Genomic DNA, 21,423 nt, shown 5'->3' on the forward strand with positions numbered 1-21,423 from the left:
AATGACAAAGTAAGTAGGAGGTACATAGAACTTGAAGCAGCTCAAGAACCATAACCTTATGTAGTAATAGTTGGCACTAGTTTTAAAAAGGATTGTTAAAATTGAATAATAGCTATTCACAAACACAAATTGTTTGCATTAATGGTAGAAATAACCTATGACTTGAGAAATGTGGAATCTATCATTGATGAGCTTTTATTGATGGTTTCTGGAAAATCCATCAAATACCAGGATGCTATATCAGATCTCGAATCTGATAAACGACTTAGAGTCATAAACATGAGATGTAATCCATATATGAGAATCAAGTATGAGCTTGATTAAAATTTATCTCTATAGCAAGGCTAGAAGGAGTAAATAATTTTTCTAGAAAGAATAAATTACATGAATAACCATACACATTTAAAGCAAGACTTGTTATAAAAGGATTTTATCATACTCATGACATTGACTGTGATCAAACCTTTTTCTCAAGTAGTTATGACTAGATCAATAAGGATATTGTTTACTATAAATTCATATTCTTAATATGAGATATAGTAAATAGATTTCAATAAAGATCATTTTTTCTTAATAGACATCTACTAGAAGATATCTATATAGATTATCCTGGAGGTTTTCTTAATCCATGTTATCCTAGAAAAATGTGTAGAGCTTGAGATCCACTTGTGGATATAAAGAAAACATCTCAATATTGCAATCATCATTTTAATGTAAAACCACAAGGTATATTTTTATATCAAAATGAATAGAACATGTGTGTTTACTAAGAACTAGTGGGGGCATAGTGAAATTTCTAATCTTGTATGAATGAGACATACTTAATCATTTGAAATCACATTCTGACTAAGCAAGTTCGTTTTCACATTGACTCGGAAAGTGTTTCTAAAATGAAAGACTTAGGAAGGAGAAGATACATTCTTGGAATGTAAAATCTATAAGGGATAGATAAAATGAATGTTAAAGGTTTCATGTCCTTATACATATAATGGAAATATCTTGAAAGGGATCAAGACACAAGATTCTTTTGAAGAATTCATGGCATTGTCATATGGCACCTTTTGAGCTAGCCTCAAAATTACATAGCTCATAGGTTTGAACTAGATGAAATGATTTATATTCTATTTGTTTGTCAAATGAATTCATCATTTGCGCCATATTATACATAGGACATGGTATTTGATCATGTTGTAAGCATGTTATAGGATACCAATTGAATACATGGTTAGGTCACTGGATGACTAAGAGAGCATTCTAAGAGTACTTTAGAAGAACTAAGAGAGTGCATATGATACAATAAGTTTAGAAAGGATCTTTATGGAAAGATCTACATAAGATGTTAATTTCTAAACACACACACACACACACACACACATATATATATATATATATATATATATATATATATATATATATATATATATATATATATATATATATATATATAATTATGAATTATAATTGGATTTTGACATCATTATGGAATGAAGGGTAAGTTTTGTTGGAATGAGGGAAGTTGAATTCAAATATGATTGTATGAATGGGATCATTGAAAAACTATGTTGATTTCTGCCATTCAAGGATCACATAGAAATCTTTGTGACTTCGAGAGTATACTTAATCTAGCTAAGAGACTCTATGTCACGAAAGAACACCAATCATATTCTCCAAGATATTTAACTATACTTAGAGTAAAGTTAAGTATGGAGATGATAGTATTCACAAAATTCAAACAAATTAAATTTTGTCAGATCCATTGATAAAGTCATTCTTTTGAGCTAAGTATGAATGGTCACACTTCAGCTGTAAGACTTTATTATTCTAGAAATGAGTTTTTAATTTGGATTTAGTATTTGGATATTGGAACATTATAACAACAACTATTAGATAATGTTATGATATATTGGGATATAGTCATCACATTAATACTCGTTGTGTTCTGTATTAACATGTTTAATCCATGAATAATGTTATTATTCTAAAAGTTCATAGTCGGTTATAATTATGGGAGCAATTATGAAGTAAGACTAATATGAATTGGATTGGTTGACTCTCAGTAGATGAAAGTTGGCAAGTGGTTGTAACCAAGTTTCATAGGTACTTGTCATAGAACTAGTATTGAGTTGACCTGCATCAAGATCATCTCATGGATCGCTATCATGAATGATACTTGATTAAAAAGGTACTATTTTTGTATTAACACCTGAGATACATAGTGGGACTTGAGTGTAGGGAGTACTATGCTTTGATATGGTCAAATGTTGTTCCTTAACCGGGCAGTTATGAAAGCCATTTTCAGGTATGGTGTGAACTATGCAAGAGGCTTATGTAGTCAAGATGGGATTTGTTCATCTTATGTGTTGAGAGTTAAACATCTAAGGCCCCATTACCAAACGTTGAACAAGTAATGAGATTGATTGCGATCCGTATCTCATGTTCAACATGATGTATGTAGCAAAAGGATAACTGATAAACTTACCTTATACACCAATTGTAGCTTTGAGATTTTTGGGAATTAGGCGTTGATAGAATGGCACAAAGTCGTATGTTGTTAGGGGCAGTGAAATGTTGCTAGACGTTCACCACTGTCTATATCAGTCTAATATGAATCTTTCTAACTTTGGGCCCCTATGGGACTTTTGAGTATGGATTGATTTTGAATTTGACCAGCGGTTGACCAAGTTTGACCCAAGGGTATTTTAGGTAATTTGAGTGATATTTGAGTTTGGTCATTATTTGGTGTTTAGGTGACCAGTCGAGCTGTCATTTGGAGCTGTTTTCTGCCAGAGATCTTTTTGGACTGAGAGGTGAGTCTTCCTCACTGTACTTGTGGGTTGAAGGTACCAAGGTTGGCCCAATGGATTGATATCATGTTAGATACCGATTGATGATATGTTGAGTATGCAATATGCATGTATGATTATCTTATAGTTGTTGATATTCGTTATACTGGTAGGTCTTTAGGACTACATGTGATTATCGCTGTATAATTATATGTCTGTTGAATGTGTATATTATTTGTTATATGTCAACATGTCATGTTGGGGTTGAGACTACTGTTTTGTGCTGTCAGTCAACAGACTGGGGCAATCTAACCGGGAGGTTGTGGGTCGGGGCATTCCAACCGGGAGGTTGTGGACCCAGTACATGATATGCAGGTTAATCCAACCGGGAGGTTGTGGACCCAGTATGTGGTATGCAGGTGTGACAACCCGAAATTTCTATCTTGTACATTTATTCAATTCAATCAAAAGTCAGACTCGTTTCTGCTATCTTTTAGCCTTGTTTAGAGTCCGTTTGAGTGTTCCAAGTCTTGTACATTCAAGGTTAGGGTATAGGATTGAGTTCTCAAATTTCATAGTATCAAAATCGAGCCAAACACTCCAACATGAGGAGTGTACGGCCGTACACATGGGTGTACGGCCGTACACCCATCCATGGTCGTACACTCCCCTCTATAAAGATGATACTTGGCCTTCATTCAACTCTTTTCACACTCCTAAGCCAAGAACTCAGATTTCTCTCTTAACTATCTTCAACTTCCATCATCTAGATCTTCAAAAATGTAAGAACTCCTTCCATTTCTTTGTGATTATCCTTCTTGATCTTGAATCACCCTTGATTTCATCCATGAAATTACTTCTTTTGGTTAGATCTTCAAGTATCCACCAAGAACACACTAGCTCTTGGACCTTAAACACCCCTAAAGGCTTCTAATTCGTAAGTACCTCTTCCTATGCTTGTCATACTCTAGAATCACTTGATATTCACCTTAAAATATCATCTAAATGCATGAACACAAAGAGTGTATGGCCGTACACCCTTCATATGGCCGTACACCCCTTGTTTAGTGCATGTTTGGCCTCAAACTCATGTTGTATTCCAACACAAGATCATGGACACTTAGAGGATGCTAGATAGAGCCTTAGACCACCTTTTTGGGCATGTTCTTCAAGGAGTGTACGACCGTACAATCCATGACCGTACACACATGTGGCCGTACACACAAGTGGCCGTACACCACTTGGCCATATACACACTAGTGTGGCCGTACACCCATTTTATGCAATCCTTTGTACTTGTAACACTTCAATCTAAGTGTTTCCTAAGTCCTAAGGTGTTTTCCTTACATGATTAGTTGTATAAACACTAATTATATACATATATGTGTCATTATATGCTTATTAGGATCCGTTGTGCTCGAGTCTTCACTTGACACTTAGCATCCTACAACCGACCTTTCATTCGTATCACTCACTGCAGGTGAGTTCATACCCCTTAACTTACCTTTTAAATGATTTTAAATGCTTTTATGGGGGGATACAAGTAGAAACATTATAGTTATTATATCAATCACATGTGATTAATAACTATCAAACAGATGGATTTCTTATACTTCAAACTGTGTTTTGTTAATAATCATGTCTATATAGATATAGTTATATAAGTAGGATTGAAAGGGCTTAGGACTGATAACTCGCCTTATTTCCTGTTCCTTGTTTGGTTGTGGACTTAGGGTATCAGTTGTTTGTCCGAAGGTCGTTTGAATCTTAGTTATATATTATGTGTATGTATATAGATATAAAAGTTCTTCATTCAGTTCAATACCTTTGAGTAGCAAAGGTGTACAAACATGTTCATTCATACAAACAACATTACTAGTAAACTATAATAGGTATAGTTTAGGAAGTCACTACTTACTAATTCTAGAACAATAAAACATACAAGAGTCGGTTCATACACGAGCCAGTTCAAACATACTATAACGAGAAACAGTACATACTATAACGAGAAACAATACTCACTATAAAGAGAAACAGATAGAACATACTACACACTAGACAGAGAGAACATACACTACACTATATCATACTATACAAATACAAGAATACTATAACATTAATGTGCGATACTACTTCATGGCGCGGCAATATACTGATGTGTCACGTTTTGTACCCAGAGTCTCCTGGAGGGAGAGCGTGAATTTGTGTATAGATCTATACGGGATTGAACTGTGACAACCGTCAAATTTCGATCAAGTCAAAGTCAAACAAAGTCAACAAGTCAAACCGGTCAACTCCATTAACCCTTGTATGTTAGGGTTTACATTATACAATTCGTTATTTCAATGAGAAAACATCATTTGAAAAATTCATGTGTTTGATTTTCCTTAGCCTTAACAGTGCTAAACAACGAACCAAAGCGATAAAACACTATTGCACAATCATCGGGATTGTGTAAGACACTAAATCATGGCTTAACGGGGTTTATGGACCTTTCGTTGCGAAGCCGGACACTCAAAAAGATCACAAACGAAACCTCTCACAATCTCTTTCACTCAACCTCTCTCTATTAAAATCTCTCCCGAATCTCTCCCAAATCTCTCTCAAAAGTTCCTTTAAATTTTTGTAATCATTCGGGCCATCCCGACCCTTAACTGGGTCAAAAACCACTTGAAACGGGGTAAAAACGGGTAAAATAGGCTTAAGGACCCAAAACTGAAGCTTCAGGACCGAAGTCCCTGTCATAAAGGAAGACGACACACATTTGTCTGTCGTAACCTTACGACGCGCGTGTTGATGACACGCAATGAGTATCAAGGAAGCCCCTGTCATAAAAGAAGACGACATGCATTTTTGCGTGTCATAAGTTTTCCGGTTTTTCGACTACGACTTCGTTTTAGGCCCGTTTTTCATCATTTTAACGCGGGATTTTCACCAAAAACTTTATTTTTACAGTTAGAACTCTATATTTCAGTAATCCCCACGTTTTTAGGGCCATTCATACCAATAATTAGTGGGGGAGGTGCTTGAGGTGGAAAGATGACTTTACTTTACTTTATGACACATGCCACCACTCACACCCACTACATGGCCAACTCTTTCCCACTACATGACCAGCTCTTACCCATTACATGACCAACTCATACCCACTACATGACCAGCCCCACTCCTTGTCTAAGTATAAAAACCCATCCCCTCTCTTCATACTTCTATCATTCTCTCATTTTCCTCCAAGGATCACACTCCAAATTCTCTCACCATTCTCTCTCAATTCCAAGACTTCCAAGGCTGATTATCAAGCTTTCTTCCACTCTTGGTAAGTATAATTCATTCTTCTTATGATTATTACACATCCTTCTACTCAAAATCATAAGAATCTTACACAAACATCGTCACCTTCATGTTAGGTTCTCGATTCGTCAAGACATCTTCTAAGTGTTCTTGGGTTGAACACTTCTCTTCTCCAACATCCATCCTCTAATAACACATAAGGTGAGTTCATACCCCTATATTTTCATGTTTTTCTTAAGTTTTAAGGGGGGGGGGGGGGAATACAAGTTAAAACACCAAAAACACAACTAAACTCATTTAACAGTCTTCAACAGAAACGTTTAACTCCATTCACGGACTGTTTTGGTCAACTTAAACATTTTAGTTTTCAAAACTGTTTCAGACGCATATATTTCAGGTTCATACCTTTAAAATGACTACTTGCACATCACCATATGATTTTTCTACGATTTATGGTGATTTTTACAAAACTGTCTATCATTTCAGAAACAAAACCGGACCAGTCTGTGAATATGAATATTTTCACACAAGTTGGAGATCACTAAAAATCATGAGAAAATTTATGAACAAACTAGACACACTTTATAAACTCTCAGAATTTGCGGTTTTTGATTTAGACCTTTGATGATTTTTTTATAAATTTTCTAAGAACAGTAACAGAAACGTTATTACTAAAAAAATACCATCAATTTCATTTACGCCTTGTAACTCGTTGAGCAAGGTGTATATCATTATGTAATCATATATTATTACATTATATGTCATTTTATCTTGGTAATTAGACATACATCAGAAAACAAATGGATTTTTACCTTCACAAGTATGGTAAATAATTAATTTTTATAAACAAAGTTTACATCCGTTATACACAAACATTTGGTAAACTATGACAATTATAGTTTATGAACACTACTACTACCCTTGTTGTGATAAACTATAATAGGTATAGTTTATGATACATTTACATAACAAACTATAATTTGTATTAATACTCTATTCTCGTTTAGCAGTTCCTAAACCAAAACTATTAATTATATTAGGTTCTACGCCATTTTGACCCGAACCGTCTATCGTACGACACACGCATTTCATTTTGGGACTAATGTGAGTAATCTACCCCATATTTTATAATTTTCAATACTTTTGGGGTGTATCATGTGGTTCTAATATGTTCCAACTTCATTTTATTGTTTTATCACAATTGAGACATTGTTGGGACATTTATACGTAAGTCATTAATTGTATAACTATTGTTTGTTTACGCTACATGTACTTGTAGTGCATTACCATTTTTAGTCTAATCTCCATGACTATGCCCGTATTCTTGAGGTACGTTATGGACAATAATAGCGCTATTGGGTTGACCACCCCGCCTTGGGACGCTAAGGTGATTGATCGCACGTGGTTGAGTGTGTTTGATGATTAGATGCTCCATCCTATATATATTTATATATATATATATATATATATATATATATATATATATATATATATATACATATGTATATATAGGGTGAGGACTTATTGTTGTTGTTATCATTTGTTAATCAATTTTGGATTTATAAACCGTTATCTCAAATACAATTGTTTGCCGACTTCAAAAGAAAACAAATTTCAAATTATAAATGTTTCAACTTCACAAATTTTCTCTACTAAAATTAGATTACTCACCAACTCTCGTAGTTGACCTGTTTTTACCCATGATGCAGATTTGAAGAATGAAGTTGATGAAAAATAGGTTGTGCCCTAGAAATCCACAAGACTATTTAAATTTGATGTAATAAATGTTGTTCGTATTTGGATTTGTATTTGTATGTTGTGGATCTTGTTTGCATACTTAGTACTTAATTGAATCTAATCATATTATAACATAGTTGTCATGAGACTTTGAATAATATATCACGCCTTGATCGATTCCGACAAGGATCGGGGTGTGACAGATTGGTATCAGAGCCCTTGACTATAGGGAATTAGGTTAATTGCCTTGACCTAGTCTATAGCCTCTAGGGTCCTCTCGTATGCTAGTTTATAAAATGCACACACAACTGCATGCAATTCACACTTAGAAAATCCTAGGAATACCTTTGTGTGTTAATTGCTCCCTTAAGTGCATACGTATTACTCCTGACGCTTATATGTGTGCATACACTGGTGAATATTCTCCTCTTTCTCTGAAAATCACACACATATTCAAGTGGTTTAAAAAAAATGTATATACATATATATTCCTTAGAGCTCATAGGAAATTCAAAGTCATCCACTCTAGTTGGGTAGGATCATAGTAATGGACGCGTAGTAACTGGAAGGGGGAGGTGTCGGTAGCCCGAAAGTCCTGACTAGGCAAGCATTCGTATACATCCCAATCAACTGAGGGACCAGTTTGCTTACCTGGGGACCAAAGGCGAGAGTTCCCAAACCTATAGGCCAAAGCGCGTCATTCACATTACTTTTGAGCCATCAAAATACTCGACCTTATCAAACGTATCCAAAAGGATACACTCCAAAATGGCCAACTCATTAGACTATTAAGTTCCCTAATGGGCCTAGAAGTGGGAAAGACATGTGAAAACTTAGTTTTGTGGGGGCCCACGCAAGTGCTACATGTTTCACATTTAGTAACCATGGAAAGCCCAAAAGGTGCCCAACACTCCTAACCATGGCCCAACAAGTGTTTTACAATTATTTTACCCAACAATGTCTAAAAACTTTATTTCCATAATCAATTTACAAATAACTCACAAGTCCATATGCGTGTTTCTTGTAGATGGCATTACGACCCCCATACGCTGCTCGCAACAACCGAAGGCTAGCTGCCCTTATCGCCAAGGAGGTAGCAAACGTCATCCCAACAATTGCAACCCAACTTCATTCTCTTCAGCCACAAGCTCCAGCAACCACTCCTCGTTGCTCGTTCAAGCACTTTCGTAACTGCAATCCGCCTTACTTCAAAGGCATCGAGGGTGCCACCGCACTCCTCACATGGATTGAAGAAATGGAGAGTACTTTCATCCATAGCGAGTGTCCTGAGGACCTGATGGTCCGTCATGCTACAGGGTGCCTCCAAGGTCATGCTCTCACATGGTGGAACCTAGAAAAAACGGGCAAAGGGAGAGGCTGTATGCCTTGGTATATGTGAATCAAGTCTGGGAAGGATATAGCCTGATCAACTATATATGTCCGAGGAGTGACTTGCATATACTGGGGGATAGTCATAATGGGAAACAAATCTAACAACCTAACTACATCCTACAGGGAATACTTTAAGAATCGAATCTAAACACCTAAAAATATTACAGGAGTATTTGGTGATACTATAACCAACTTATGTGAAAACTAAAGACCTCTATTAGTAGGCCTATGATAACTGAGTGCATACGCCAAAGGTTATACATAATTAAAGATATTATAGACTCAGAATCTATGACTATTGCTCTACTTCCTGTTCCTTGTTTGGTTGTGGACTTAGAGTAGAGTCATTTATTCGAAGGTCTATTCTATCTCAAATTATGTATAACTGGTATGCACTACGTGATTATAGACGTAACTAATAAGGATCACCCCCTATAAGTAATTATAGGATTAGGCGTCTATTAATTATCTCTTCTACCCCTATTCTCGCACGAACAACATGATGGGTAAATCTTAACGCCCGTACAAAACCTACTTCTACCCACTACCATAACTCCGTCTCCAAGACGTTAACAGAAACACCAAGAATAGTTCACTAAAGTGCGAAATTATACATGTGTATATAAATGGTAAGGATATTTACTAAAAGGTTCATCAATGAAATTGGCATGCATTTTATTTCATTGAATCTCACTACTTGGTATTACAAACAATTTACGACTGGTAACTCTAAGATTCTTTAGGTGTACCTCGAAGTTATGTGTAATTAAGAAATGATTGACCTAGAAATGGTGAGTTCGCCTTAGGACCTGTTCCTTGTTTGGTTGTGGACTTAGGGTAGACTCATTAGGATCAACAGTCTAATAAAATTTTAATTACACATAACTGGGGGCATGTTGAGTGAATCTTAGGAGTGGATCAGACATGGAACAAATCATAAGATTATAATCTAATTATTCCTACTAAATTCATAAGTCTATTTATAAAGACCTCTGGTATAGAGTCGTCGGCGTAGTCGTGTCGGCAATCTAGAATATAGTTAAATACATAATACAAACTATAATACCCAAATTATACAAAATTTTCTGCATTAAAAATCAATAGACAAACACAATGAAACTGAAAAGGGTATCAAACTATCAAGAGAAAAACACATACAATGTAGATTAAAATCCACTAATTATAACAAAATGGCTAAAAGAAAAGGTAAGGACTAAGGATTGTTAAGTCCTCTCTTCTTATAAATAGCTTTGAAGCAAGTTTGCCTAAGCTTCTTTGTTCCTTCTGTCAATTCCATATCTGGCAATTTCTCCATCATCTTCTTGTGCCCTTCTAACGTCTCTATCTCCTCCTTTAATCCCAACTCCTAGTTTTTTTTAAAGGTAGATGTAATATATTTTTTCGTGTGAGTTCACAAAAAAATTTACAATGAGTTAAGTTTATATAAATATAAATCAGGAAATCGTAGTAAATCAATTGATTTGATGTGGCATATGCCTAGGGCCTATGTTTATGTTATAAAGAAACTAATAATTAAAATTTTAGAAAATACCAAAACTACTTTGGTTACCAAGTGCATGCATACATGCATGAGTAATGTATAGAAGGTTATTATCGTAGTTTACCTTGGCATTTTGTATGAGGGATTGAAGGCTCTTAAGTTTTCTATGAGGCCATCTGTTTATGTTTAGCTCTCTGCATCTTTTCTTCAACACTGTTAACCCTATCCCTAGTTCCTTTGCTGCCATGATTATCGGCATCTCAAAGTACTTCTCTATCTCTTCAAACTCCAATGGTCTCAATCTCTTTGCCATCTTCCAGCACCGTGATCAGTGGTGGCAGCACTAGAACTACATGTAGCCTCACCACCATATTTACAGTCTTCACTGAAACTAACCAATGGTAAATTTGTTGGGTTTTGAGCATTCTAACACTTCCTAAGTGTACATGCAACCCTATTAAACCTTGGATCTATGTTTGTCTAAGATACATGCAAAATATTATTTTCCAAGGTTTATAACCTATCTAGCATGGCATGGGGTACTTTTAACCATAAAAGAACTAGATGAATTACATACCTTTTGTTGATTGTTGATTCCTTGGAGTTTGAGAGCCAAGCACCAATAATGTGAATGCCTCAAATGGAAATCACAAATCACCACAAACTTGGAAAAAAAATGTATGAGAGAGTATACTAACTCTTGATTTTGGCCACCACACTTACACACACATTAGAGTGTTTTTCATGCAACATAAGCTTGTTTATATAGTGTACATGGTTAGGGTGAAACCCTAATAACCCATGTCTTTTCCTCTTCCAAGGATCCATGGGTAAAAGCTCCATGGATCATCCATGGACTTCCATATAAGCTTAGCCCATTCCCAAATGAGTGTTAGCCTACACCATATAAATATAATAGCCCATGATTTAATTAGTCTTCCTTTTAATCACTAAATTAATTCATAATTAATTCAAGATTAAAACTAATTAAGTAACATGACTTTATACTAATATATTATAACTTATAATATATTAATAAATCGTAAGTATACAACTCTCATAAAATTATCCATAACTAGTTTGGGTGAAGTGCAACCCAAATGGACCATGCCGGGTCGGGTCAAGTATATACCAAATAAGTTATGGACTTAGACACCTTATCCAACAGACTCCCACTTGGATAAGTCTAATAACTGTATTTGCCTATATTACTTCAGGAACCAACCGGAAATCGTAGCTCTCGAAAACTCTTGTGAACTATGAAGCGCCATTTTAGATAAGTGATCATATAATCCTCTACTCTCATGATATCAGCCGGACAAATACATGGAACAATGTCTTACTTATTGTCTAGCAGTTGTTTCTCGATTTCCGATTTGTTTGACAAAGAACTTAACTGAACACATCAGTTTAGTTCTGACCGGGCCCGGTACATGGGTCAACACAAAATCATTGAGGGGCCCAGATATCGCTTCTATTTCTAGAAGGAACAGATCAACTTCGACTCATATGCTTGTTCTACTACTTATTGAATTGCACACAAAGACACGTTTTATAACATCAAGTTACTGATGCGTTTACGTGCAATCAATGCTCAACCAACTCATAGGTAACAACTCATATCTCTAGGTTTGAAGACTTATATGATATTACCGTCTCACGATCACTCGAGATAAATTCCATGAAGTGATACAAGTGAGCGTGGGTTTATTCCAATACTCATAACTTATGAGTACTCATGAATGTTGTAGCAACCATTGTTATGGCTAAACACCTTTAGTCATCTACAATCCGAATTCATGACAGTCTTGATTCATACCTACTTCCAACATATGACCGACTGTGGAGAGTTTGAATAAATTAATTATTCTGGAAGTCAAAACATGCAAAACTGAAACAATAGTAAATAATTGACAATGATAGCAACACTTTACTCATAAATAAATCACAAATTTTATTCATCATCAAACGTCGATTACATTTTACAAGTTTCAGAAAAGGCTATCTAATCTGTAAATTAATTAGTCCCTCAGCCCGATGCGCCTCGCATGTTGCAAATGCTTCACCCTCGTCAGTCCCTTCGTAAGGGGATCCACAGGGTTCTCATCTGACGATACCCTCTTTGCCACGAGGAGTCCCTCTTCTATCTTGTGTCTTATGAAGTGATATTTTCTGTCAATGTGTCGGGATCTGCCATGATCTCTTGGTTCCTTGGCTAAGGCAACCGCACTATTGCTGTCACAGAAAATCTCCATAGGCTCCTTAATAGCTGGTACAACTCCAAGGTCTCCGATGAAGTTCCTCAGCCATATCGCCTCCTTTGCCGCTTCACTCGCTGCTATGTACTCTGATTCACAAGTCGAATCAGCTACAGTCTCCTGTTTGGAACTCTTGCAAGTGATTGCCCCTCCATTTAAGGTAAAGACCCAGCCCGACTGAGAGCGGAAGTTATCCCTATCAGTCTGAAAGCTAACATCACTATACCCTACTACTCTCAAGTCATCACTCCCACCAAGGGTAAGGATCCAATCCTTAGTCCTCCGCAGGTACTTGAGAATATTCTTTACCGCAGTCCAATGAGCCTTGCCAGGGTTCCCCTGATATCTGCTGACCATGCTCAAAGCGAAGGCCACATCAGGACGGGTACAAGTCATAGCATACATGATCGAACCAACAGCGGAAGCATAAGGTAATCGACTCATCTCAGCTATCTCATCTTCTGTACTCGGGCTCTGAGCCTTGCTAAGTTTGGCATTGCTTTGGATCGGTAATTCTCCTTTCTTGGAATTCTGCATGTTGAACCTTTTCAACACCTTATCCAAGTAGATACTCTGACTAAGTCCAATTAGTCTTTTACTCCTTTCTCTTAATATCCTTATCCCTAGGATATAGGTAGCTTCTCCAAGGTCCTTCATAGCAAAGCACTTCCCAAGCCAGGACTTAACCTCCTGCAAGGTTGGGATGTCATTTCCTATGAGTAGTATGTCATCCACATACAGTACCAAAAAGCTAACTATACTCCCACTAGCTCTGACATACACGCATGACTCATCTTCACTTCTTGAGAAACCAAACTCTTTGACCTTCTCATCGAAACAAAGATTCCAACTTCGAGATGCTTGTTTCAATCCATAAATGGATTTCTCAAGCTTGCACACTCTATTGGGGTACTCTGCACTGACAAAACCTTCTGGCTAATTCATGTAAACATCCTCAGCCAACTTTCCGTTAAGGAAAGCGGTTTTGACATCCATTTGCCATATTTCATAATCATGAAATGCAGCAATGGCTAGCATAACCCTAATAGACTTAATCTTTGCTACTGGTGAAAAGGTTTCATCATAATCAATACCCTGAGTCTGAGTAAACCCCTTCGCAACCAGTCGAGCCTTATAAGTGTGCACCTTCCCATCCATGCCGGTCTTCTTCTTGAAGATCCATTTGCACCCGACTGTCTTACGGCCTGGTACATTGTCAACCAAGTTCCAAACTTGATTGTCATACATGGACTATATCTCGCTGTCCATAGCCTCCTTCCATTTAGCAGACTCTAGGCCTGCCATGGCTTCCTTAACACTGTTAGGTTCATCCAGATTTACCAGTGTACTGTCACTGATAAATGTATCACCTTCCATAGTAATATGAAATCCATAATAAAACTCAGGTGTGTTCCTAACCCTTGTGGAACGCCTCGGAAGTATAGACTCGTCAGCTGGATCAACAGGAATTTCCTCCTCAAGTTGATTGCTAGTGTCTGAGGTTTCTTCACCAATTGAGTCTTGAATTTCTTCAAGGTCAATTTGCCTCCCAATGTCTCCTTGGTTTATAAATTCTCTCTTTCGAAAGACCCCTCTCCTAGCCACAAAGACCACATTCTCACTGGGTCTGTAGAAGAGGTAACCAAAGGATTTTTGTGGGTAGCCGATGAAAATACACCTTTCACTTCGAGGTTCGAGCTTGTCATGAGTTTCGCGCCTCACGAAAGCCTCGCAACCCCAAATCTTGATATGGTCCAAATTGGGAACTTTCCCAGTCCACATTTCATGAGGTGTTTTGGCAACCTTCTTTGTAGGGACTAGAGTAAGGATGTGGGCGGCAGTCTCTAAGGCATACCCCCAAAAAGAGATTGGTAGCGAAGCTCGACTCATCATAGAGCGAACCATGTCCAACAAAGTTCGATTGCGCCTCTCAGCTACACCATTCAGCTGTGGTGTCCTGGGAGGTGTCAATTGTGAGACAATCCCACACTCCTTAAGATAGTCGAGGAACTCAGTACTAAGATACTCACCACCTCGATCGGATCGAAGCATCTTAATGTTCCTGCCCAATTGATTTTCTACTTCCTGTTTAAACTCTTTAAACCTTTCAAAAGTTTCTGACTTATGTTTGATTAAGTAGACATAACCATATCTACTAAAATCATCAATAAAAGTCACATAATAGCGATTAGCATCCCTTGTGGAGGTTTTGAATGGTCCACATACATCAGTATGTATAAGGTCCAACAAACCCTTACCCCTTGCACAAGTACCAGTGAAGGGTGATTTTGTCATTTTTCCAAGTAGACAAGACTCACAACTATCATCCGACTTGAGGTCGAACGACTCCAAGACTCCATCCTTTTGGAGCTGGCCTATGCGTTTCTTGCTTACATGTCCAAGACGACAATGCCACAAAGATGCTTTATCCAAGCTAGTAGAAGAATCAATACATAATACATTATTTCCTAAATTATCTACAACCGATACAGCTTCATACACACCATCACAAGGTAATGCTTTAAAATAAAGAACATTATTAAAGAAAGCATTAATACTACCAACTTCATTATCAAAAGAAAAGGTAAAACCTTGTTTGTACAAAGCATGAAAGGAAATAATATTCCTCGCCATTTCAGACGAGTACACACATTTATTCAAATCTAACTTTAACCCACTATCTAGCAACAAAGTATAAACTCCAATCTTGGTAACAGGTGCAACCTTCTTGTTCCCCATGATTAAGTTTATCTTTCCGTGCTCCACATTCTCACTTCTTCTTAGGCCCTGCAAGTCACAACAGATGTGAATACCACAACCTGTATCAAGAACCCAAGAATTAGAATATGGTGAGTTATTAGACAATATAGTGTAAATACCTGCATGGGATGGTTTCACTTTCCCATCCTTGACATCCTGCAAGTACTTTGGGCAGTTTCGCTTCCAGTGCCCCTTATTTTGACAGTAGAAGCATTCAACATCCTTAGGGATGGCAGAAGGAGTGATAGAACCACCTTTGGTTCCAGATGAGGAGCCTTCAAGGGACTTTCCCTTGGTACCCTTCGAAGGGTGCTTCCTCTTCTTCCCTTTGCCTTGCCCGATAGCCAAAACAGGGGTAGTAGTAGGAGTAGGAGTAGCAACCGACTTACTCTTAAGACCACTTTCGGCAGTCTTCAGAAGTCCTTGAAGCTTACTGAGTGTGACTTCCTCCTTGTTCATGTGGTATGTCATACGAAATTGATCATAACATGATGGCAAGGAGTGCAAAATGATATCAATTGCCAACTCCTCACGAAAGTTCACATTCAGTTTCATTAGACGGTCCACATACCTTTGCATTTTCTGCATGTGGCTCGTGATTGGTTCGCTATCCTTCATACGGGTAGTGATCATGGAGGATATTATTTCATACCGCTCTTGACGAGCACTCTGATGGTACCTTTCCATCAGATCCTGATGCATCTCAAAAGGGTAATAGTCCTCATAGGACTTTTGGAGTTCAGCTGTCATGGTGGTCATCATGATGCATGCCACCTTGGTGGCATCTCTTTCATGTGTCTGATACTCAGCGGCCTCCTCAGGAGTAGCAGTGGACTCATCAAGCTCCTTTAGCTCCTTATCGAGGACATATTCCTTGTCCTCATAACGAGTAACCATCCTGATGTTCCGGATCCAATCCATGAAGTTGGAACCATCAAAGATGACCCTCCCACAAAGGTTCATGAGGGAAAAGGAGCCAGTAGGGTTAGAGCCCGAAGCTTTGTTGTTGGAAGACATCTGAAAAGAAGAAAACAAGTTTAGATTAGATATATCGAATCTTTAATAATACACCCAAATGTAATATTAAGGCTAGGATCCAACACAATATATTATAACTTAGAAGAGGGATGCCGTAATCTAAGCTATAATATATTTGAAGGTAGGTGAATGACGATTCACCAATTTCCACCATGAAAACGAAATGAATTATTAGGTTTAATTGGTTTTTGAAATTCCTAGATTCTTTTGAGATTCATTGAACTTTTCAATGGCATGTTTCAGTCTCGATTGTGCCCTTCAAGTTTTGTGACTGGGATGCCGAGGATCACAAAACAAGGTGTGAATAACCATGCAAATTCACTTGGTACCCTTAATATTATCACCTAATCAATGTGCCGGTTAACCACACACGCTCCACCGATCTATGATAAACATTAAGTCACCCTTCGTGATCCTTACTAGTCCAAGTTAGTGTGCCGGTTAACCACACACGCTCCACCAACGACTTGGTAAGGTACAAAGTGTGAATTTCATGGGTTAGCACCATATTCACATTTTCCTAAAGTAACTAAGATTGGGAATTTATAAAAGGTTTAGTTACTTTATAATATTCATCATACTTTTAATGAGAATTTATAAGTCCTTGTCCTACCCGTTCGGCTAACGACCCTCCACCAGTCAAGCAAGCGGTGGGTGAGAGTGGACACCCATTAAGTTGCCATTTTATAGGCAACAACCTTATACCCACCTTATAGACTGGCTTCGTGAATGAGGCGTACTAGCGGTAAGACGACTTTGATCTTATACATATATATAATAATTAACCATTAATGTTATAAATAGTATAAGGGTTGAATTTTAACTTTTAAAACTCTAAGGGTTTGGAATTAAAGTATATTAAAGTGTGTGTAACTTTACAAATTCCAAAACTTGAGGACAAGTTTTGAAACTATTCAAAACCTTTCATTTCATAACTTATGAATTAAAGGTTCATAAAAATGAAGACTCTTCATTTCCATGTAACTTATGTGTTTTAAGTGTGTGTTTAAAAGAAGTGTCCTTTGGATATCCATAACTTAAGGACAAATTATGGACTCCATTAAAACACATAAATGATCAAGAATTAATCCTAAACAATTCAGCAAATAATTCCTATCATCTTCAAAATTCATAAGAACATGAACATGATTATCAAAGTTTCAAAAATTATATGAACACATACAAAGCATGAAATTTTGATATATGCTATTGTAAATGGATTAGAACAACCATTACACCAACCAAAAACAAGTTTTAAAACACCAAAACAGTTTAGGGTAATGTTTCTAGTCCATTTCCAGCAGCAAAAATCGAAAATCTGCATTCTGAGGCTCCTAATCGCCGAGTGCACGAACCTACTCGCCGAGTAGGATGAGTTTACTCATGAACTCGGCGAGTCCCCCCATGGACTCGGCGAGTTCATCAGGCAGACAACAAAAAATTCGACTTTTTTCACTATTTTGCATCAAGTATCAAACAAACAAGCCTAGGCTCTGATACCACTGTTGGGTTTCTAACACTTCCTAAGTGTACATGCAACCCTATTAAACCTTGGATCTATGTTTGTCTAAGATACATGCAAAATATTATTTTCCAAGGTTTATAACCTATCTAGCATGGCATGGGGTACTTTTAACCATTAAAGAACTAGATGAATTACATACCTTTTGTTGATTGTTGATTCCTTGGAGTTTGAGAGCCAAGCACCAATAATGTGAATGCCTCAAATGGAAATCACAAATCACCACAAACTTGGAAAAAAATGTATGAGAGAGTATACTAACTCTTGATTTTGGCCACCACACTTACACACACATTAGAGTGTTTTTCATGCAACATAAGCTTGTTTATATAGTGTACATGGTTAGGGTGAAACCCTAATAACCCATGTCTTTTCCTCTTCCAAGGATCCATGGGTAAAAGCTCCATGGATCATCCATGGACTTCCATATAAGCTTAGCCCATTCCCAAATGAGTGTTAGCCCACACCATATAAATATAATAGCCCATGATTTAATTAGTCTTCCTTTTAATCACTAAATTAATTCATAATTAATTCAAGATTAAAACTAATTAAGTAACATGACTTTATACTAATATATTATAACTTATAATATATTAATAAATCGTAAGTATACAACTCTCATAAAATTATCCATAACTAGTTTGGGTGAAGTGCAACCCAAATAGACCATGCCGGGTCGGGTCAAGTATATACCAAATAAGTTATGGACTTAGACACCTTATCCAACAAAATTACCATCCTCCCAACAATCCCATAAGCTTATGTCTTCAAGGGGATCAAAATCGTGAAACTCATTTCTAGAAATGATGTTTTGATCTTTGTTAAGTACTGTGGAAACGTTCTGATCGAGCACTTCATGCAATTTTTCCGACAACTCGTAATCATGATGGTCGAGCATGTCACCACTGCAAAAATCCAAAAACTCAAGATAATCAAATCCAACACGATGAAAGACTCTTTTTGATCCCTACAAATCCAAACCATGTTTTGATCAATGTCGACAAAATCACTTTTCTGTGCGAAAGATGGTGTAATGAGTGACATTTATATATACCTGAAAATATCTTGATGATCAAAGTACTGAAACCAATCGAGGTCATCTATGGGGTTTTGATGATCTGCAGGTGGATCCATTTGTGAGGGAGAAGTTAAAAGTCGCGGTAAGAATGTGATGATTTATATAAGTGAAGTGGGAGAAGTAATTAATAGCAAATTGTTGGGAATGCAACAAAACAAGTTAAGCACTTCTGAAAAATTGATAAATGATTTCGGTAACACTCGCGGAATATAAACTAGTGAAAATTACAAACGAAATTGAATATATATAGTCTATGATGTTATGGTTATTGTGTATCTAACAAATGAAGAGAAAATGAATATATATATATTCTTTGATCCGTAACCTTCTTCTTCAATTCACACACATATACGTATCTGTTGCTGCAAATTATGACTTGTGTGCCTCATGCATTTAATGCATCACATGCCTACTGCATATTCTTGACTTTGAAGCTACGTATCAGTTTCCAATTTCCCCAGTAGCACACTTTTCATTAGAAAATACTCCAAGTCTTTACACATGAACCAGTTAGAAAGTACTCCAAGTCTTCACACATGAACCAATTAGAAAGTACTCCAAGTCTTCACACATGCAAATTATGACTTGTGTGTCGCTATAGGTATGTCGTTGGCTCTTGTTAAAAACCTATAGCGACAACAAGTCATCGTAATAGATTAAACCTGTGGTGACGACGAATGCCCTTGCAATCTTAATGATATACGACTAGTTTACGCCAAGCGACTATAAAAGAACTGGTAGGACTTATAATGCAAATTTCGTCAAAATTTGTTGAAACATTCGTAATGATGGAACTCGCTAACTATAAAATATTCATAGTGGTAATACCAAGGATAAAACAGGGAGTATAAAAGCACACATAGAATACTCTATCATCCTAAAACAATAAACTCCTTTTAAATTGACTCAGCTCAAGTTACAATAAGAAATTTCCAAGGTCGTCATGTGACATCAGGCGGGTTGTTCCTCACCATAATCAATTTCTTGTACTACGAGAAGTTTTCCACATCTTTTTCCAAACTCTTGAAGTCCCAGTCAAAATGCAAATTTCGGGACGAAATTCCCTCTAACGGGGGGATGATGTGACAACCGTCAAATTTCGGTCAAGTCAAAGTCAAACAAAGTCAACAAGTCAAACCGGTCAACTCCATTAACCCTTGTATGTTAGGGTTTACATTATACAATTCGCTATTTCAATGAGAAAACATCATTTGAAAAATTCATGTGTTTGATTTTCCTTAGCCTTAACAGTGCTAAACAACGAACCAAAGCGATAAAACACTATTGCACAATCATCGGGATTGTGTAAGACACTAAATCATGGCTTAACGGGGTTTATGGACCTTTCGTTGCGAAGCCGGACACTCAAAAAGATCACAAACGAAACCTCTCACAATCTCTTTCACTCAACCTCTCTCTATTAAAATCTCTCCCGAATCTCTCCCAAATCTCTCTCAAAAGTTCCTTTAAATTTTTGTAATCATTCGGGCCATCCCGACCCTTAACTGGGTCAAAAACCACTTGAAATGGGGTAAAAACGGGTAAAATAGGCTTAAGGACCCAAAACTGAAGCTTCAGGACCGAAGTCCCTGTCATAAAGGAAGACGACACACATTTGTCTGTCGTAACCTTACGACGCGCGTGTTGATGACACGCAATGAGTATCAAGGAAGCCCCTGTCATAAAAGAAGACGACATGCATTTTTGCGTGTCATAAGTTTTCCGGTTTTTCGACTACGACTTCGTTTTAGGCCCGTTTTTCATCATTTTAACGCGGGATTTTCACCAAAAACTTTATTTTTACAGTTAGAACTCTATATTTCAGTAATCCCCACGTTTTTAGGGCCATTCATACCAATAATTAGTGGGGGAGGTGCTTGAGGTGGAAAGATGACTTTACTTTACTTTATGACACATGCCACCACTCACACCCACTACATGGCCAACTCTTTCCCACTACATGACCAACTCTTACCAATTACATGACCAGCCCCACTCCTTTTCTAAGTATAAAAACCCATCCCCTCTCTTCATACTTTTATCATTCTCTCATTTTCCTC

The 21,423-nt window shown here is 37.1% G+C and overlaps 1 long non-coding RNA gene across 1 annotated transcript; it reads left to right on the plus strand.

Annotated features, from left to right (window-relative positions):
- The first annotated feature begins 6,014 nt into the window (after window positions 1-6,014).
- On the plus strand, window positions 6,015-7,171 carry LOC145169076 (uncharacterized). The gene is made up of 3 exons (XR_013742281.1): window positions 6,015-6,099; window positions 6,191-6,275; window positions 7,115-7,171. It is a non-coding gene; the product is annotated as an uncharacterized LOC145169076 (long non-coding RNA).
- Window positions 7,172-21,423: the final 14,252 nt, after the last annotated feature.

This window comes from Lactuca virosa, chromosome 4, assembly GCF_052849685.1.
Source record: "Lactuca virosa cultivar CGN04683 chromosome 4, Lactuca_virosa_CGN04683_v6, whole genome shotgun sequence".
NCBI lineage: Eukaryota > Viridiplantae > Streptophyta > Magnoliopsida > Asterales > Asteraceae > Lactuca > Lactuca virosa.